General features: G+C 41.7%; 1 protein-coding gene across 20 annotated transcripts in view; it reads right to left on the bottom strand.

Annotated features, from left to right (window-relative positions):
• Window positions 1–22,255, bottom strand: part of ZBTB20 (zinc finger and BTB domain containing 20) — a 476,987-nt gene that overhangs the window by 26,533 nt on the left and 428,199 nt on the right. For all 20 annotated transcript variants that reach the window (XM_050333923.1, XM_050333929.1, XM_050333928.1 and 17 more), the window contains 2 exons: window positions 8,145–8,241; window positions 1,023–1,210 (listed from right to left, as the gene is read on the bottom strand). The gene's annotated coding sequence lies outside the window, so the exon portion shown is untranslated. The remainder of the gene's footprint in view (window positions 1–1,022; window positions 1,211–8,144; window positions 8,242–22,255) is intronic.

The raw sequence follows: 22,255 nt of genomic DNA on the forward strand, positions 1-22,255 counted from the left end.
GATGATCCCTATAACCCAACTGCTTCCAAGCTTGGCCCTGAGGCAGGATTTTTAAATTAAAAAAAGAAAAGAATACACATACTTTTTAATCTGATTTTTCATTGTCATGCCCTGATTTTTTTTATAGGTTTTTGCAGAGTCTGGTTGGCTTCCGAGCTCTTGAAACTTGGTGTCATCTTTCTTTCTTCTCTTCCCCACCTCTTGTAAATTTTACAACATCCTAAAAACACCGCAGGAGAGGTAAACTACATATTCTAAAACTAGGGAATGATGAGGTTCACAGTAGCCTGCACATTCTTGCTCAAGAGACTTCCAGGCAGGGACCACTGTGAAATGACAATGTTTTGAAGAGCTGACAGGGTAAGTTACGACTTTCCAAAATCCAGTTTTAATCATTCCTTCCCTTATTTTTGTATTTTTTGGCAAAATGGAAAAGAATATTTTTAAAAGGCCAATTAACCCATGCTGAGTAATCTGAAAGTGAATGCACTCAAAACAAGGGCCTTAAAACTTAACAACCAAACAGGTCTACAAAGATTTTCCAGACTCTCACAAACTGATTCTCTCCACAAAACACTCCCTTTTCTTTGTGGAAATCCTTTACAATCCTGGGTGCCAGAGCCAGACACTTGTTTTCTACCACTGCAATACAGCACAGGCTGAAACCCCCCAGTCAGCAGATATGCTTGGGTAATGAGAAGCATGTGATTACCTGGAGAGGAGCAACTAAGTTCTAGTTGGACAGAGACACGCTTGAGGAATCTTCCCTTTTTAATTTGTAAGAAGCAGCAACCTGACTCAACAACATGCTCTCAGTTTCCTCTGCCTGATTGCATTATCACAACCTTAACAGAAAAATGCTCTGTTTCAGTGGTAATTCCCAAAGAAGGGAAAAGGTAACCCCTGAGGAAGTCCTGCTTATGACATTATGGAAAGAGCATCCAACTGGAAAACCTAGTCCACAACAGGGAACGTGTTTTCAAGAACCCCAGTACAACCCAGCAGCATGTTGGCGTACTCACAATCAGATGACCCTGTGTGTGCGTGCAGGTTTGTTGGTGAATGTGGAAAGTGGATGAGGGCCGGGCTCAGAGACGGAACAGCTTCAAGGTTCAGGCAGGGAAGGCCCGGCTTGGCGCTGCATGCACTCGTCTGAGTAATCTCATTCTCCTCAGACGCCTTCTGGTTTTCAGCTGTCTTGGGTTTCTTCCTGAAAATAAACAAAGAGACCTTTGAAGGGACTGACTGCATATTTGGGAAAAGGCATTTTTAGAATCTGTTAAAGATAACTTTCTTCCCCCACCACCCCCCCCTCTTGCCTCTCTTTTCCCTTACAGGGAAGGAGGCAGAGAAGACTTTCCTCCATGCTTCTTGTTTGGAAACAAGCTGCTCCTTGTTTTGACTCTGATGCAATGGCCCTGAGACTGTATTACAGCAAATAGGCCAAGCACGAAGCTCCTCATTCTGCCCCTACTGATGACATATAAAATGAAACTCGTCCCAGTGGTTTAGACAGTCGGAGCTCCATTTGACAAATATTAACTAAGGCTGTAGCATTCTGAATAGAGAGAGTTATACAGAAATCTAACAGCATTGTCTGAAAAGCAAACAAATATGCAAGTTTCCAGCTCAAAACAAATCAGTGCAGAGACTCACTTTGTAGGGAAAAACACTGAAGCAATTTTGAGATGCACAGGTCATCCAAGTAAAGCACGAAGCCTTGGAGCCTGAAATAACGGTCTATGAGCACTGTGCACATCAGCTCTCATCACCTCCCTTAATCCAGGACCTCCAAGGAACTAAGCCTCAGTGGCACATCATCAAGCAGGTACTCAATCACCACCTTAGTTTCCACAGATGGAGAAACTGAGGCACGAGGTGAAGTGGCAGGTTTTGGATGGCACAGCTGAGCACCCTGATCAGGGAGGCAAGCACCTGTCTCTCTGTTTCCCCCCCTCGGTTACACAGGGGCGGGTGCTCCCTCCTGCGCTCCCCGAGGCCAGTCGCAGCCCAGCCAGGGGCACTGCTGCCCTGGCCCGGGGCACGCCGATGGCACCCCGGCAAACATTCCGCAGTTCCCGCTGCACGCCAGGGGGTGAGAACCGTGGTCACACTTGCAAGGGAGCAACAGGAGGTGCGGAGGCCGAAGCCATCCAAGTAAAAACGCCGCTATCTGCCGCTGACACTCGAGGTGCGAGCAGCGGCGGATCCCCCCGGGAATGGGGGGTCATCCTTCCCGGGGCAGCGCCGCACACTGCGGGGCGACCACGGAGCGGGGGCAGCGTCCGGCCCGAGCAAGGGCCATCCCAGAGCACAGAGGTGCTGCTGGAGCGCAGGCAGCGCTGCCCTGCTCCCCGCACACATAGTCCTGCCTCCCATCCGCGGGCAAAGCCCTTCCCGGCAGCGCTGCGCTCTCCTCCTGCAGAGCCAAGGCTGGAGCCCCTTCTCCCGGCACGCCCTTGCCCCTCCTGCACCCCACCCAGGGCGGGCGGCGCGCAACCGACACGCCAGAACACGGCTTTTGAGGGCCGGGCCGGCCCGGCCCGGCCCGGCCCGGCCACCTCCATAGGTCGGTGTTACAGCACGGCCAGCCCCGGTGCCGCGGGGGGCGAGGAGGGGCAGCGCGGCCCGGCCGGTTACATAAAGGCGTTACATAAGGGCGGCACGCCCGGCCGGGGGCAGGGCCGGGCCCGCCGCCATTGCCCGCGGCCGCCGGCGGGGGGCAGCACCGGCCCGGCCCGACCCGGCCCGGCCGCACAGCCCGGGGCCAGGGGCAGAAAAACTGCACTTGTAATAATAAAGAAAAGTTGAACGGGACGAAAAGTAACAAAACAAAGGCCCACCCCTCCACCCCCGGAGGTGCTGGGTCCGGCTGGCCGTCGGCACCTGCCTTGATTTAAACCAACAGCACATGACTATATGGACCTCGCTTAAAGTTGTAGAGGTATAGAAAGGAGCCGAACTGATTTAAGTCTATTTTAAATAGAAGGAAAAAGAAAGCATTTAAAAGCCCACCAAAAATTTTTTTTGCATGAAGAGTAAACAGAGCATCTTGTCACTCCAAGCTTGGGCATCTATCCGTCTGTTTCCCGTTCTGTCATGGGAAGGATACATCTCTTGCAGCGCGAATGAGAATGCATGAGACATGGAGCTTGTATATGGGCACATACATATTTTGAAGTACATGGACAGTATATGTTTTGTTTGTAACAGTCTGCATGGATCCTTGGCATACAAACTCTGGCACACCTTCACATGTCTCATTTCCAGATCCCATGATGTTCCCATGTGCAGCCAGCACGCACTAGGGGCTGCAGGAAATCTGTGCATAAAACAATGGGTTTTTACAGCATTGCTACCCAAGCAGCTTTCAGATAGCACACCTTTCTGTCCAGGCAGCAAAGGATGTATGTAAGGTTGGACTCTGGATGCACAGGGCAAGGAAGTTCCTTGCACCTGGAAGCTGAACTGCTGTATTTACAGTATGTTTTCAGCTCAGAGTTAAGCCAAGTTACATGCTTGGAATATAGCCTGTGACTCCAACTCTATCCCCACACAGAGCCACCTACCCCAGGCAGGACATTGCTGTTATTCGTGGCTAGGGGCTTAGTTCAAGTAAACATGACTTGTCAGCCACTAGCACAGCCATAGTTGTGCTATTAGACTAAGCACTGACTGATGCTTCATCCTGTGGCTGATCCTGCATGTGCCTCCCTGGCCTTCAAAACTCATTAGAGGGATAGGTTAAAAATGCTATAGCAACAGGTAGTGACACCAGGGAGGCTGTGCAAAACAACCCCTGCTTCTTCCTTTCCAAAGCCATATATTTTCTACTTTGCTCTTGAGGTTGACACTGTGTTATCAAGATGCTCTTGTGTTATCACTTTTCCACATCCAAGTCCTGCAGCTTGATGACTTGTGCTCACTAGGATGGCAAGAATAGCAATGGTGCTGACTGGCACTAGAGACAATACCTCTCCACAGCAGTTCATTTCTGTCACAGTTTAGACATGCTCTGCATCTCAGTACCACCTGAAAGGAATGCAGGCTTCCACAGGAGGAAGGCTGAGTAATGGAATCAGCCAAGTCAGCTAAGGATCTAAAGAAAACTTCAGAAAAGAAAAATCCTGGGGAAACTGTGATCAAAACTACCTATGAAGAAACCCAAAGTTCTCCAGTTTGCAATGTCTGACTGCTCTTAGCCAGCAAGGGCAAAGCCAGAACAATCCTGCTGTTGCTGTAAGTATATTGCAATCCTTTTGTTCTACCTTATCACACATATAGAAAGCTCCTATTTTTATGATCTTCACCTATATATTCTAATTAAATATTCTTACATTCTCTTACATAGTCTACTTCTATTGCTACGTTATTACTATAGTTTTCACAGGCAGAGTTGTTAAGTGCTGAATCAGGTTGTGGTACCTCCATCCTTGGAGATTTTCAAAACTTAATTGAACAAGGCTCTGAGTAACCTAATCCAACTTGGAAGTCAGGTCTGCTCTGAGCAGGGAATTGGACTAGACACCTCCAGAGGACCCTTCCAACCTAATTTTTTTCTGATTGCACACTTCTTCTATGAACACTTCCATCAGCAAGCTCTCTAATATATCTCGAAGTTCCAGAAGCTAAAATAGCACACTAACTGTGGAAGAGTATGACTTGTTACAGCTACATGAAAAACCCTGAAAGAACAAGTGTAGGAGCGAAAATGAAACAAGTAATAAATATTGTTCATGGAACCTTCCCAAACAATACCTACTTATGTACCATCTCTGGACTTCACTGATTGGCAACCCTATGTGATTATTTCAGTAGTTAGGGTCAGTCTAGCTTGCTATTTTAGTTCTTGTGATTATGTTCTTCTCTACAGACTAATCCTGGAAACGAGATGTTTGCTATTTACTTGTTAGTCAGGGCAATAAAAGTTGCAACTTATTTACAAAAGACTTGGGAATGTGCTCTTAGAGCAAGGGGCTCCCTTCTGATATCCAGTTAACTCTCAGCTCCTTCTCCACACACACACGTGGTGCATTAGAACTCCTTTCCAATACTGCACTCATTCTTAAAATTATCAGAGGGCCATCATTGTCTTTGCTCTTGTGAAGGACAGCAGAAGGCCAATATAGCAAAGAAATGGCACTTCTGTACATGGACCTGATGCACAGACTCCCAGAAGTTGGGGACAGAAAAGATGATGACCTTTCTAAGACCAATCTGAGTCTAGAGGGTCACTGCAGAATTCATATTTGCTACTGATTTACAAGAGATTTATCCAGTCTGTTTCTAAACATCTTACCTACTCCATCTCTTTAAATTTTCTATACTATGTTCAGGTACTTTTGTTGGTATTCACTTTCACCATTCCCTTATATTTATTGTGTTTATTTTCATTATGTTAATTTACACCACTTAAAATAGATTCTCTTTTTTCTTCATTGTATGCTCTCCGGTACCAGTATCAGGCTAACTGCATCCACTGTTTTCCTTGCACTGAACTGTGCATATCACTCCTTGCCAGCTCATGTGTAAAGCAAGATGTACAATCACTGCCATAATTTTATTTCTGTTTTCTGTCAGTATCTTCACTGCACTGAGATATTCCCTCCTGTCCACATACCTTAACACTGCACTATCATACAACAAGGTGGTGGGCTACTCACAGTGGTGCAGTGACTGGAGTGATCTGGGCACTGGCTGTAAACTAGAATTGGCTCCGTTCTGTTTAATTTGAAGGCAGAATGGGTAGTATTTTGGATGTCCTAACCTCAAAGCTATCTAGAAACTAATTACTACCTCTGAGCTTTGGAATGCCTTTAAAACCCCTGCTACACTTCCCCTTTCTTGCTGCCACTCTTGCATACAGCTTTCTCTCCCTCGACCCTCCACTTGCTCTCCACAGTTGACTTCTTTGCATGTATCTCCCTTCCAACCATTGGAATGAATTTCCCCTGGATGAGTTAACACGTTCTCACAGCGGGGCCAGCAAACCAGGTCCCTGTCAAAAATAGACAATGCATGTTGTACTTCTCACCCAGCAGCTATAACTAATGCTTGAACGTTTCTTTACAAGGGGAACAGCTCTCTGTCCTGCAGAGACACCAGGTTAGCAATGAACAAATTAGCTCAGGTATAGGAGCCAGTGTAGCCGCGCAGAGCCCACAGTAGCATCCTGGCTCTCAGGGGAAGCTATGATAATGTGACTGCACGAGAATAATACTACATAATGAACAATAATGAGGCAGTTTTCAGCCTCTGAATACAGGGAGGGCCGGGTCACCAACCAGACCTTTGTTCATTGCATATTAAACAGCACGGAGGGAACACACCACAGGGTTGCTGATGTTGTTATGAGTGCTGCTGCTGCCTGAGTCTGCCCACCCATGTTCCAGGCATTATTTCACCTCCTCACAGATATGGCATCACCTTATAGTAAGTGCCCTCAGGTCAGAGATGCCTGTAGTGTGCAAGCACTGCACTTAACTCACTGGTATACAGTTCGTTTGTAACCTTAGTAATTCACAGAGGCTATATATAATTGAAAAAAAACCTCCAGCTTTTCAGATCCTAAAAATAAGAGTGTGAAAATAGTTCATGTCTGATTTTAAGTAATATTTTTCCTGAGTGTTCTGCTGCACATTCTTCCTCTGCCTGTGTGCGGCTAACACAGCTCCTGATATCAGTGCTTATCACTGCCAGTGTTGTGTCTCTTCCAGACATGACATTGACAATACATATTTAAAAACTGACAAAGTAAAGAGAGAGAGAGATGAGTACAATCACTGAATATAAAACAAAAAAAGGCTCAAAAGAACAACAAAACACACTGAAATCTGCCCAGAGACCTCACCTCAAAATTCAGGGCACACTGAACGCCAGAACTGAGGGTGAAGCTTCCCAAGATGAGCTCGCTTTACCTGAGCCATCACAGTTTTCCTGCTAGAAGTGTTGTTCAGTAGTTAAAAGTCCTGCACAGGCTGACTGCCTGAATATTCACAGAACTTCTCTGATGATTTTGCAGCCACATTGATCTTCATGCTGTTGCAGCTACATGACTGGCAGTTTGTTTAAAATCTCTGATTGCAAGTTTGTGTCATACAATGGAAAACATAAACTCCTGAAAACATCGCCATAAAATGTAATACGAAAGAGAAATCCCAGCACAACACTGCAAAGCAAGAATGGGAGGCATGGAGAACTGACAAGAGAGACCTAATGTTCTAGTGCAATAAAAGCCTGGAAAATTTAATCAACACAGAAAAGTAAAATAAACTCCAAAATCCCTTACAGGAGACTGATTAACATAATTAAATTAAACTCAGAGATTAAGTTAGAGTGAAATTTGCTGTGTCTTTTTTTTAGGCCTGAAGTGGGGTTTACATGCCCCTGAATTTGTCTGTTTTTTCCGTCTCAACTACAAGTCTCACGAAAGTTGGGCCCTGGCTACAAAACTTGCTTGACTTAAAACCTCAGAGAATCTCAGCTACAGCAACACTGTGACAATACCACCAAGTACTGAGAACTGATCATAAGAATTTAAAAATATGGGATCTACAGGGGGAAAAGTGCAAGTAACAAACAACTGGTCATTTCACAGCATAATAAAACCACAATGCAAAGTCAAAATTCTCTCAGACAACTTTATCTACATAATCCAACCAAATCTAACAAATCATAATGGCCTTAAATTATAAATGACTCAAGGCCCGAAAAGAAGAGTGTAAACCTTTAAGGAGCTGCAGTAGATTTCATCTGTATTGCCTGAAACACCAGTGAGAGAAAAGGTGTCTCATTAAAAAGTTATAAGAATAAAAAAGAAGATAAACACTCCAAAGACAAACATGGATGAACCAACTAGAACAGCACGAACTAGAGCAGTAAGTAGGGAGAACCTGCCAAACTAAAAGATACAAGCAGATCAAACCAGCCATTGCTGAACTATGCTGTGAGGCTATGACTTAAATATTTAACAGTTTTTTATTGACATACTTTTTGCCCACATATTTCCTTGCAAATTTCAAAAGCAAAACTTAGTTTACCCTCATCAGTAAGGCTTGCAGGTGCTGCAGTTTGTTTTTGTTTTTTTAAGATGTCTTTTTTTTTGCTGAACAAGAAGTCTTTTATAAGAGATAAAATATACTTACAGTGGTTTCCAAATGGTATCACTCTTCAGGTAAATTACTCCAAGCCTTGGACCTAGTGCAGACGTTCATTGGGGCAGGGAACAGAGAGAGGCTGTGTCTGTACCAGGAAGAATCAAAAGGAAAGGTCAGGGGCAAATAATAATTATTTACTGAGAGCAAGAAAATTTGCTACAACGCTAACTGGCATTCTCCACTGTCAGTACAGCTGGCTGCAGCCTGGTAGCACCAAATTCTTCCTGCTTCAATCCGTCCAGCTTTGGCTGTAAATTACCACAGAATCAGTCCCCAGTTATCCCAGGCTGCCCATACAACTAATCTGGTGAAGCGAGGAGGAGAGGGAGGATTAGCCAGCAAAGTGCTATCAGTAGGATTCATTCTGAGAAGCTGCTCACTCTAACGGCATGAGCACGGAGCAGTGATGGGAGAGCTAGCACAAACTTGGCATACTCAGAACAACAAGGCTAGTCCTGTTCAGAGGAGCAACAAATGTTTCCTCAGGACTGAAAAGCAGGAAAAGGAAGGAAAAAATCCTCCTTTGCGTCTTTTGCTGTCTTCACATCACAAAAATGATGGCTCATATCAAAGCAGAAACCCCACTTATCTCCCATCAGCCACCAGGTCTATTGCAGCGACACCAGGGAAGTAACTTATTGTCAGCCTTGCAGGAAAGATTCAGCTCAGTGGCAGTTTTATCTCTGAAATCTCCTAAGCTAAAGAGAGAGTTGGAACCAATGGACTAATATAGAAAGGGATCCACAGAAAAACCTCAGCTCCAATATTTATTAGAGGGTGATTTCACCATCCAGATCAAAGTTTTTGGAAGTATGTACATTTTTAGGGGACTTGAATCCCTCTCTAGACTAATAGAACTCCGCCTTTGCTAGCTTCCTATGATCCTTGGGTGGTTCACTGTGGATGTTGGAAGTATGTCTGCAGTTAACATCCAGGGAGAGAATTAAATCCTGCTTACTTCACTTATGCAAAGAACTCCTGGGACATCAGCATATTCAGTCCTACCCACAGTGAAGCCACTGGTGCTATTTCCATGAAGAAATGATTTTGCCTACTCTGGTCAGACAAGAAAAGCAAATAAATATTTGCTTTATCAAAAAAAATCAAGAAGGTGAACAAAGAATGATAAGAGATGTAATTGTTATTTCACAGGTAGCTAATGTCACTGTGCAAGTCGGAATTTATGTCTGTAAATGCAAAACAATATAAAAACCCCACTGTTCATGCAGCAGGAACACTGGAATAAGTGCCAACAGACACAATGAAGGATTTTAGATGACACTGTAATAATGTACTTCACAAAATATACATTCGGTTTTATGTTCGATTCACACATCTTGTAATGATGATGAATATTAGTGACTGGGATAGATCCTACATACTGATTTCAACAGGCCACATGAAACCTGGCAGCTACACTTCACAGGGGCTCAAGCAAACACTTTCTTTGATTCCAGTTTTTGTAGGTTCTTCCCTCTTGGAGTCTGCTTTGAATTGCAAATTAAGTAAATTCAAACACACACACACACAGAAATCCTCAACTTAGCCCGAACCTCTGAGTTTCATCAGGGCTTGAGAGAGGAACCATATGTCAGCATCAGGTTAGCTCAAAAGAATTACATAAAACAGTGACACCTTTCACCAGTACCAAGAATTGAATTTCAAAGGTGCAGTAATGCCCAAGGATTCTGTAGATTTAAGCCCTTGCTAACACTCAGCATGGCTTACTTTCAAGCTCTCCTTCCCACTTCCATATATGCCCCACCTGTTCTATTAATGCTGACCTTGTTTCTTTTATCCACCTTGCACATATAGGTCTGTCTTTTATCTGGCTATTCCTCACCTTTTTAAGGCACAAATCCCATGCGCCCTAAAGACTGCCTAGTACTTCAGTTAACACGCATTTTTAACTTGTACTAGAAGCAGAAAAATCACAGGATTTGGTCTTTAGTCTTTACTTTGCAGAACTCCTGCTCACTTCACTCCTAATTTCACACAAGAGAAGCCTAAGAACTGCATGTACTAATCCTGCATATTTTGTCACATTTCTTTTTTTTTGCCATTATTGCTCTTCTAATCTCTGGGATCCCAATCCAAGTAGCTCTCTCTTGTAGCACTGCCTAGCACTCAATCTGGCTTCACATCAAGGGTCAGGCAGACAAGTTGTTAGAGATGGGCTGTTCAAAGTCTTCTACAAAATCTGGGCGCAGAAATCTCTGTGAAATACTTAAAATATCTTCATTTTGCTCTGTTTTTTTTTTTTTCTATGGCCTGGGAAGAGATATCTCTTTCCTCCAGTGAAATGAACATAAAGCACAGAGATCTTCATCAGTTGTTAGGTACTTTTAAAATACATAAAATCAACAAAACTGATGGTGTTTCTGAAGACATGGGGGGTGCAACAGAGAAGGAAACACTTCAAATTTTTCTAGAAGACTTAGTTTTGGGAAAAGTTAGAGGAAAAGGATCTATGACCATAAGAAGGTTGGGCAAAAAGAGAGGCAAGCAGGACAACAGAGCAATGGGATGTGTGACAGTGGGTTAAGTAACTCCCCCCTCTCTACCTGGGCTCCTCTATCTGGAAAAGGAAAGCCTTACATTCCTGCTCCGTGAGGTACTGTGTGCTTAATTAAGATTTTGGAGGATAAGTTTTCTGCATGAATGCATTCCAGAAATGCAGACTTTTATTACTTAAATATTCCCACTAATGGTAATAACTTGGGCATTTTATATATGCTCACTTTTATCCCACCTTGATCTTTCCAAGCTTTATCTGTTAATTTAGAGGGTGTAAGACACATTAATTCTATCAGTGTTTTTATTAAGGAAGGTCCCTTTTATGATAGCAGTGATGTACTACAGATTGTGATTTAAGATGTACACTTTAGGTCAGTTTTATACTGACTTCAGTGTAGTTGCAGTGGGCATAAAGTCAGGAGAAAATGTGGTACTTTACCTAATAGTGCTGATGATTAATGGACTCCTGGACCATAACTCTATATTCTGAGGCACTGATCCTCCTTTTCCCTCCTGAAATTTGTGTCTTGACCCTTTCATCTCTTGTTAGCTACCTTTCCAGAGCTGTTCATTAATCAGCACCATTGATTTGATGTGGTCTGTCATATTGTATTACTTAAAACACACAGAAGCAATCACTGGCCTGACTCTGCTCCTTACACAACACATCATCATATTGCCTTTACAGATGACTTAAATATTATAAACATCAATTTACTGCTGATGCTTTGTCCTGAAATTGGCTTTTTCTAGATCGGCTCCCTGCAGGACATTTCTGTCTCTCCCCCTGGATGTACTCCTGTCTGCTCAGAAACACCATCAAACACCTTCAGTATTCCCTGTTTGTTAGGGGCACTCATATGTCTGACCAGCAAGGGACAGTCATCAAAACAGCCCTTTCTTTGCTTGAGGCCTGGTACCACAGTCTCCTGTTACTTTCTTTTAGTGAGTCCTGATCAAGCAGACTCCATTTTTTACTTAATTGCTATTTATTTTATCCCTGCAATAGTCTTTTCCCTGATATCTTCAGAATTCTGCTTCCTTCTGCCTTTCCTGTGATCCCTAGTAATGAAAAAATTAAAAGATGAGCTTCTTGTGAGCTTATTTCTGATTATTCTTATTTGCTGTGCTTGTACAGTGCTGTCAGTCATGAGGCAATGGAAAATAACTTGCTTGTGCCTTAGAAGTTATCATGTCTGATCTTAATCCACATACTGTACAGGTCTCCTGAGTAAGGTGGGGTCAGTTTTAATTGATGCTTTTGCAGTCATGATATATTTTCAGACTGGGCTCTCTAAGCTAAATCCAGTTCTTTTTCGGCCACTTTTTCTCTCTGGAAGTAGCAGAGGAGACGAGAACATCAATGTTAGCCATCAATAAACATTCAAGAATCAACTTTCTGCATGAAGTGGGTTATTCCATATACACTTTACTGTTTCTTATTCGAAAGAAGGTACATCCTATGACTAGGACTGACTACAGCATTTATGTTACATGAACAAGGTTAGGCCACTGGCTACCTACAGGTAGATATCCAACCCCAGGGTCTAATACAGAGATCAAGACAGACTGTGATATAAAAACCACCATTCCAACAGAGGCCAGAACTTGTGCCATGGAAAACACAAAACTTTAGCAACACAGGACATGCTATCAGAAGGCCATAAGAATGATTTTTCACAACAGTCAAGGCTTCATTTAGGACAGGAAACTGCTCATTTTTGTATTCTACTGGGAACACTGTATGTCCACTATCAGTATGGTCTGAAATTCAGAAATTAATTTGTTAATGGATTAGACATTTGCTGAAAGACTGTTTAAAGAGGCTAGACTGCTCTAGCCTGGTAAAGGCCAATTTCCCACAAGGACATGTTTGCAATAGTACTAGAGAAAAAATCTCTCCCTGCAGTCCCAGGGGTACTTACTGAAATCCAGAATAGCAAAGTAGTCTATTGGAAAGTCTACATTATGTTCCCACTTTTTGTCTTACAGGCCCTCTATTATTTGTCTGCATCTGTTTCTTTTTCCCTTCTTTCACTGCCTTTTATCTGATAGTATAGAATTTCACTGCTCTTAAGCTGCAATTCTTTTCTTAAATTTGACTTTGGCACTTGGAATAGGCATTTTTAAGGACTCACTTTTGTCTGTTTGTTCTTCTGGTATTCCTTTCTATTTGTTAGCAGTACTCTCAATGTAACAGCTACCCATACCTAAGAGCTCAGGTCAAAAAGGATAACTCTTCTCCTGTTGACTTTCCCTTCCACTTCCCATGCCGAATGGCCCCTCCTACCTGGGATAGCAGTACAAGCCCTCAACCCTGAACATTTTGAAAAGTTCTCTCTCATTTAAGATCTAAATCTAGGTGCTGCCTATTTTTCCATGAATGAAGATCTCATCACTCTTAATGTGTTGGGTGTATAAACTCCACACTTGTAGGTGAGCCAGGTCAGATGGTGCCCAAGCAGTGTGTGCCATCCTCTTGGCTGCACTGGCTACACCTCACTGTGGGTGGAGCGGGGTAAAGCCACGTTAGGCAATGTTAAGCAACTGTATGGACTTTGCACACCTGATTTGAAATGGTGCAGGGAAGAGGCAAATAAATGTCAGTAGTTGGTGGGCTTAATGAGAGCAGAAGCAGGTCACCAAAAGTCCTGATGTAACATTCAGCGAAGGATTTAAAGGAATACAAAAATCTATGATGCCAGACTGAACCATGGTAGTGTGTCAGACCACTTTTCACTGGTGGCAACATGAATAAACAGTATTGTACACAGACATAGATACATACATATATGTTAACCATATATTTATATGTATGTATAATTATATACATGATTACAACTTTTTAAATTATCTTGCTCTGGCAAAACATTGCTGGGTATAAAACACAGAATTCTCTATATTCCTACTATGGAGCCTTCACGATTGTACCTGAATGTTGAAACCACATACTTTTCAAAATAGTTTAATAAAGAGGGGTGTGACTGAGGCAAATAGATGAAGTCATAATTTTATGATGCTGGTCAAATAGGGAGTAAATATTCTGTGCTCCTACATAACTTTTTCTGGGAACAGATTGATTTGTGGGCAGTGCTTGTATATTGGTAGTGTTGTGAATCTTGAGTGCTAGTGTTCTACAGATACTTAGTATTTACAGAAGCAGTTTGAGAGTATAAACAGCCTCAGGCATTTACATGCTGATGCTGTATGTTAAAAGGTATGAATCTCAATGGAAGAGGTTAAGGTTTTGAAGCCATGAACACTAAAGATGGGCAACGCAATCAGACTATGGCCTTGTTAACAAGAAGGCGGCACTTGGACAACACGATAGTGCCTTAAGCAGGGTTCTCACAAAACCAAAGGTATAGTTGTGCTGCAATTAATACTGATGTTTCTGCAACTGAAATATGAGTTGCCATCACTGCAATCACCAGAGACAAAGAAAATGTGTAGAAATTAAATTGTTACAGTAATATATCCGCCTAAGCTACTGCTTTGGCTAGATGAGCCAGATTAGCTCATGACAGATGAGCTTCATGAACATTTCATTGCCAAGGAACCCTGTCAAAATATTGGTGATTTCTCCGAATCTGTTCAACATCATGGAGATGTCAAACGAAATCTGAAAGGACATTATTTTTCAGGAAGAACGAAAACAATGAAAGCATACGAAGAAAATGAGCTGAATTTTTTCCTCCTTCCCTAAACATTGCTTTAGTTTCATTGAATGCTGTCCTTGCAAGCACTTTGGCCTAAATCTAGAAACCCCTGGTCCCATAGATTGGTGAACTGAAGAAAGTACTGAATCTATTCTCAAAGAATAGATCCCCATGTTTCAGTAACCGGGTTTTCAAACTGATAGTGTATTTTCAACTAAGTGCAGGGACCATATAATCTCAATCACATAACACAATTTAATGAAGATTTAGACTCTTGACACTGGTTCTGCCATACGATCTCCCTCCTGGTCACAGTGGTACAGCACTTGATGCACTGATGTCTGGCCACCAAATTTGTGGTTCTTATGCTGAAAGATGATCTCAATCACAAGTCAGAAGTACATCCTCATAAGTATGGAACATGATACAAAATGGCAACTGATAAAAGTAATGAAATACAGTTTTTTTCATGGTTTGTTGCTTGCAGAGACTATTAGAAACTGTTTACATTAATTAAAGGTGTAATTCTATGAAGGACAATGAAATAAATTTCAGCTATAAATTTCCATGGATTTGATCCATTTGTCACAGAACCATCCCTGTCAAGGTAAACTAGAAAATAACAGTTTCACAGATACACCTGGTTTTCTGAAGCACCAAGATATGGGTTATCAAACAGGTACAGAGAAAAATTGAAAACCCTCCTGCCCCCCAAAAACCCAGCATCTTCTTGATGGAGTTCTTCCCTTTCCCTGAACTTTTCTTATGTGAATTGTTTTATAAGGGGAGGAAGATGCTTGCATGATTTTTACCTGCCTTTACTAGGGGAAGGTTTATATTAAAAATCATGTTCGCGTGGATTCTGAGGGGTAAATTCTGAGACAAGGAATGTTTTCCTTAAGTTTTAAGATTCATACCACCACTGCCTGAATGCTGAGCTAAACAACTGCGTTACTGACAGTCACAAAAAACATTAAAATGATTTCTCACTTTTCTTTTGTTTTGGATGACTGTCTCCTGTCTCTGAAGATTTCCCTTGCAAGTCATTCATTAAAGAGCTGGTAACCAACACAGTGAAAAGACTAGGTAAAAAGCACCATGAACATGTTTTCCCATACCATTCTTCCTGTGTGTTTGCTGCCTCTGGCCTCAAACCGTACAAATGAAAGCTTGTTTGATTTATGTCAAAAACTATATATAAAATATCATAGGGGATCCACAGAGAAACAGAGTCACTCTGGGCTTTGGTTTCATTATCCATTGAGGAATAACTGACTACAGCCTTGGAGTATGTAAAACTGATCAAAGCACTTGCTTCCTCACATGCAAAGAGAAACCCACTGTAGATTTCCTGTTTCATGCTTCAGTGCCAAAACACAATGAAAAAAGTTCTAGATGAGCATGTGAATTATTCTAAAACATTGTTAAATCAAATCTGATAGTTATGCACATTTGTGAAACTCATCATTTGAAATGTCAAGTCACTGACAGCAGCGTGTCCTGAGGTGTGATGTATATTTGTGATAATTATTTGCTTTTTAAAGCTATGTATCATCTGCATCAAAACAGGATTTTTCTTAAGTATGCCTGAAATGTAGAGATGTCAGTGCCAGCTGTGTTATTCAGATCTGGGTTTTAAGCACCCTGTGCCAGGAAAACACGGAGTCAGGATATGACTACAATGCCATTTTTAAGGCACTCTGAGTTATTTTTCACTTTTTTCTTAAAACTGTATGCAGTGTGGCTGATGGAGAATGATTACTAGAATTAATAGTAGCTGCAGTGATTTCTACTATGTGCAGTATGTGCAGCATGACGCATTAAGGAAAATAGCATAGCAATAATTGTTGTTATTATTACTTCAGTATTAGCAAATGATAAACTCTTGGAATTTATTGGAATTCAGTATTCAGATCTCTTCGGTGGCTCTTAGAGGCCTCTTCTCTGGTCATTTCAAAACTTTTTTGAATGAAACTGAAGGCAGTTGGCTCTGTTGTTGGGTAAGTTCTGCTAACGTAGGAGGGCTGTCTCCTGAGTGTTAAAAAGACCATTTGCAAATCTTCAGCATCTTCTTCCTTGACAGCAGAAGTTACTATGCAGAATGGTTTAGATGATGCTGAAATGAAATTTTACAGGAGATCCACAATCTTCCAAGAGGAGACAAGGGAGGGAATGGCAGTGACTTGAGGGGACACAATAGCAACTTCCCCACCTTTTCTTTCTGGAAAGTGACACTGTAAATCAGCGCCCCACCAGTGTCTGAACTCAAACTTTTTGCCTATCAGGAAAGAAATTCTGTGAGGAGGTGACTGAGTTTTTGACTGTAGAGAATCTGGCAGCTACCTTACTCCTGCTATTTCCTGACAGAAGTGTCATAAGAAAATTGCTCAGATGAACAAAATTATCAGGGCGCTTGCAGATATTCTAATCTGTGCCACGACCGGCAAGACGTACCATAGGAGATGGATCAGGAATCTTAGCTGTAGGGGAGCTCAGAGCTATTCCAGTTCAATCAGATTTCACAATTTGCTCTAATGAAGACTGCTGGCAGAAGTTCAAAGCTACTCCAGGTCTCGACTCTCCCTCCACATTACTATAAAAATGTCTGTAGAAGTGTTAACTGCAGAGGAGCCAAAAGTTGTTTTGGTTCCAGCCTTTCCCAGCAGGAGTAACTGAGAAAATAGAGTAGGAGTGCTAGTTCTGCTCACAGCTCCCTCAGCCTCCTATAGAACACCAGAGACATGGCAAAGTGTGCCCAGTGCTTTCACCCCTCAGAGCTCCTGCAGCCTCAGCCGCTCCCTCCAAACACCACCGACACAGATGCACTGGCTCAGTAACTCCAGAAGTCTTTGGAATTACCATCAACCTCTGCTGCTGATAACCTGAATGCTGTTTGAGAGGCAGCAGGTATCAGGAGGATAGCTGTGTTCAGCCAGCATTGATTTCTTCAGCCTTTTGTCTGTATCTGCTTTCTGTCTCGTTTTGAGGTGGTTACTGTTACTACACGTAGCATGAATCATGTCTCTGTTAAAAAACAGAGCTTCAATTGTCTTACATAACCCCTGGTAACTGCATGTCTAATAATAGCAAGCCATTTCCAGGTAGGGAATCTGTCTGTGTCCCAGACCCAGACGCATCCACATGCACGCACACACACACATTCATATGATTTTCTACACCTCACTTCTGGGAAGGAGTGAGCTTTTCACATGCAATATGACAGTTCTGAGCTGCAGGACCTGCCAACGATTATTTTTAAATGCCATTTTCACTTATTGCCTTGAGAAGCCAGTCCAGTACGTGCAACTTGCTTCTCAGCCCAAGCAGCAGGAAGGAGAAAACCCGAAATCTGACAGCACTGTTTGGTTTTGAGAGAACATTGAATGGTGAGGGCTATGGTTGAATCCTGTCCTGAAAGCTCGAATCTTTCTAGATGTTAACTCTACTTCTGTCTCTTAGGGAAGGCCCACATTTTAATAAAGTTGTTATTTCTCCTAATTCTGACAAACCTTATTTTTTCTCCTCTCAGCTTGGTCCCTTGGAAAACTAAACAACAATACACAACTTCCTCATTACTGCCAGCCTAATTGAGAATGCTGCAAATCAGTGATGATGTCTTCAAATGAAATTTCTTTATAAATTGAAAATATGATTATTTTTGTAATCCATGGGTGGTCCACAGAAAGAAGGAGTTTCTGAAGATTACTATGGTGTCACAAAAAAATCTGAACTTTCATTCAGTAGGAGGTCAAAGAAGAAATTCTCACTGGCAATGTTGCTGCTTTTCTTTGAGACACTGAACTGCCTATCCTTTTCCCAAAGAGACAACATTTTTCTGCAGACAAACACGATTCAAGTCCATCAACTATAGTATCCTGATTTTGGTGAATAACAAACACAAGACTCTTCAAAGGGAGGGAATGACAGAATCATAGATATCTCAGATTGATCCTATGAGGATCATTGAGTTCAACTTCCTGTTCCTCGCATGACTAAAACTAAATCATATAACTATGAGCACCATTCAGGTGCTTCTTGAACTCTGACAGGCTTGGTTTGCAAATGGAGTGGTTCTAGACTGTTTCACAAGGTTTTCCAAAGAAAACTGTTCCTTCTGACCTCTCTTGCCATCAGTCACCATATCCAGGCATCTAAGATTGGATTATATGGTATTACCAATGTGAGAGCCAGGCTTAAGTCATCCTAAACTTCTATATTATCTCAGTTTAAGGGATGGATTGAAGGCAGTGATTTGGAAAGTCAGTTCCACTTCTGAATTTGTTCAGCTTTGAGATTTCAGTTTAGGTTCATTTCTTCACATTGTGTGAATAAAACACATGTGAATAAGCAGTTGAAAACTTAACTGATCACATAATAAAAACTGTTCGCCTTGAGCTTTTATTTCTACATCTATTATCTTTCTTAGCTTAGATAATCTTCCTTGAAAGTTTGCTGGGAGTACTTGAAAACAATAAAACTTAGTGGATCAGATGTCAGAATCTGGTTCTATGCCCACTTCTGACCAAGATGTACCATATAGCCAGGCAGTATCTTTGAAGAAATCATACTTTCCTATTTCTTGGGATCTACAGACAACGACTAAAAATTTGGTATTGTTATTCTGGGATCAAGTGTCTTTCTTACTTCCTGGATCTACAAATCACCTTACAGTAAAGTCAGAACTGATCTACACCTAAATTGTATTTGAACTCACAAACTGACTGGTCTGGCCAACAATTGCAGATCAGCTTTCATGGATGCCCTCCCACTAACTTAGTGTACAATACTCATATGGTCTCACACAGATTTCTGTGGGTGCAACAGGGAAAAAATTGGACTGGTACTTTTATTTGTTATCAAATAAAAGCCTACGGTTCAGCAGTAAAAAAATACCCAAATCAAACAAGAAACCTGCTGAGTTGTAAACTGTAGTTTATCAGTGTCGTGCAGTCACGAGCTGACTGTGTTACTGCTCTAGGGTAAGAAGTTCTTACCTTTTCTGTAGGAAGTCAAATTAATTTGCCTTCACTGTCTAGTAATCCTCTTGCAAACAGTAAGAAATTCAGATATTGGCCACTCTGTGTTACAATGTATTATTTAGAAAGTTGAAAGAGAGAAACAAATGGAAACCACAGTGCATGCATCAGTTGCTGAACTTTCAATATTCCTGCTGAAAAAACAGTATTGCCCAAATTCCAGCTAACCATCTGGGAGCACAACAGATCTTGTGCACTCAGGTTATTTTTATTAGGACTGAAATTCCTGTAGGAAACACTTTAAGTGGTGACCCACTAAAGGGTTAAACAAAAGTTGGACTCAAGTTTACAAAGCCATCTGAACTGGCTTCAAGTAGACATGAAACATCTATGCATCTGGAAAATGGAACTTGCAATTGACTTTTCTGTACCATCTGCTCCCAAGAACATTTTCTGCTTGGGAGTTGCATAAGCAATGAAAAAAAGCACACAAACAACTTCCTGTACCATGTTTTTGGTCACTTGTAATGACGCATTACAAAGCAAACCAGCTAAATATGCACAACTGTGCCTCACTCCAGATGACAACATGTATTATATAAGAGCAATGCCTGACAGAAAGACACTTATTTTAAGATATCATGACACAAAGAGCACCCAAGGGGAAATATTCACTACATGTGAGAGTTGGGGGCAAGTGCCAGGGAGGGTTTTGCCTCCATCTCAAAAGGCCAAGAAAAATCAAAAAGAGGACCTTTTTTGGTTTATAAAGTAAAGTGACAGAACTTGTTGCACCTCCTTCTGTAAAGGGGAATTTAACTTGTAATGAATGTAAGCTTTTTGTTGTTATTTAATGTCACTTTAATGCATTTTAGATTCAAAATTATTCTTATCCCAAAAGCTTTCAAAAATATAATTTGTTTAGACTCACTTTGTTTGCCTGTTGGGAAGCCATGGCCTGATTTAATCTTTTATTGTGGCATAAATAAAACAATATCCACAGGAATTAGAGTAGTTTCACCAGAATAAAAATATCTACCTCTCCAAATGAGTCCCAAGCCTTTAAAACTGTGTATGTGTTGGCCTCTCTCTTTCCAGTGACTGCACTAATGGAATTGCATGGAGACATATGGGGAAATCCCAGTACCTGTGCAAAGACAGGGAACTGCTGAAGCTGAAGAGGGACTAAAGCCTAGACTGGAGCAGGGTGTGGAGCTAAAGAAGTCAGTGTGCCTCTGCTTTGGTGTATTTTTGAAACTGAAGTTGAGATGAGTTTCCCCACTAATGACTCAGGCTATCAGTCCACAGCCGCTACCACAGGATCAGCTGGCAGTAAAGATTTGACCTGGTTTGGGCATGGGCACATGATCACATTACTGTTAAATTAGCAAGAGTTTGTGTTGCTGCAAGAGAACAGACGATATATATAATCTAGCCTGAAGCCAGAGCGGCACAGACAGGTGATACCTGATCTGATATAAAGCCTGCTATACAAAGTTAATCCATTTGTTCTGAAAACATTCAAATCAGCATGTGAATTTATCCTAGATCAACACTTCGTGTAACTCAGCTACCATGGTTTTGATACAGTTTTATGACTGAGATCCACTATGCCATCAAATCACAGCTTCAGAAACAAATTTTGCATGGGAACAACCAATTCTATCAACCTACAGGGTAAATCTGGGGGTGCAAATAATTCCAGGGGAGACAAAGTCTCCCCCAACCTGAGAAGCAGACTGTCTTTTTAAAGACGAGCCACGGAGGAATAAAGGGGTTCACTTCCAAATCAGTACACGTTACTTTCCATGGGACAAAAGGATTTAAAATGCCAAATTTTCTTCCTACCTTAAAACAACAGTTAATTAACAATTAACATTGTTAATACAGGGTTTTCCTAGATAATGGACCCTGTAGTTTAGAACCTGCAATTTTGGATTATTCTCAGGAGACAAGTCCATCTCCAAGAAAACATCTGCACCTGTGGCAACAAATTCTCAGGTTAATGAAAACTGTTTTAAGATTTCAGCTGAATTAAGAAGGTGTACAGTTCATACAGGTGACCTCTGCATGGGAGGGAACATCAATATGTTTTTTGTACCTACAATTCATTAACAGCAAAACTTGGTTCGTATCCTCCTTAGTACAGCATCCTTCCTTTCCTGCCTAGCCCCCTTCCTGACTCTAATGCCTTACACCTCCATCCATCAGAAGGATTTTTGTTCATAATTACATTGGCAATTCTCCTTTGGGTTTTGTGGAAGTTACATACTCATAAATGGGAGCAGAATTTGGCCCTCTGTCTTTTCAAAAGAAAGACTAACGATCAAATAATTTTCTCACATCTCTGTTTGCACTTTCACAGTCTGGTTACATTGATTTGTGTCTCATAAGTAGACATTTCCTTTGTTGGTTACAAATCAATGTTATAGACCTAGCCTGCCTGCACATTTTCCCCTTCTCTCTTAGTGTGAGAAAAATAAAGTGCAGCTTCAATTCTTCTTGCTTTATAAATGTGAGTTTCCTTGATGAAGCATGAGAGAAACACAGATAAAATTCCAGCTCTCTCTCAAAAAACAGGAAATGTCTGTGCTTAAATTTCTAATTACCAAGATGTTTTATGGTATGATAAACACCTTTATCGTTCCAGTCCTGCCACTGCTTTGTTAACCTAGTTATAATCCTCTCCTTCAGATATCACAAGGTTTCCCAGAGCAATCCAACATGACATCACAGACAGCTATGATTTCATGGCATGAGTAAGTAAAAAAGAGGCAAAGGTTTTAGTCTTCAGCAAGATGAAGCTGCCACACAAATCTCCAGAAAAGGATGGAAAAGAAAAGGGTTTGCAACTGGTGCCTGAGAGGCAAAGAGGTTTTTGACTGCGGTATGAAAATACAACAGTGAGGATAGATGGGTATTTTACTACAAATGGATACACACGATA

This window comes from Myiozetetes cayanensis, unplaced genomic scaffold (assembly GCF_022539395.1).
Source record: "Myiozetetes cayanensis isolate MyiCay16 unplaced genomic scaffold, myiCay2020 scf5-8, whole genome shotgun sequence".
In the NCBI taxonomy this organism is placed as follows: domain Eukaryota; kingdom Metazoa; phylum Chordata; class Aves; order Passeriformes; family Tyrannidae; genus Myiozetetes; species Myiozetetes cayanensis.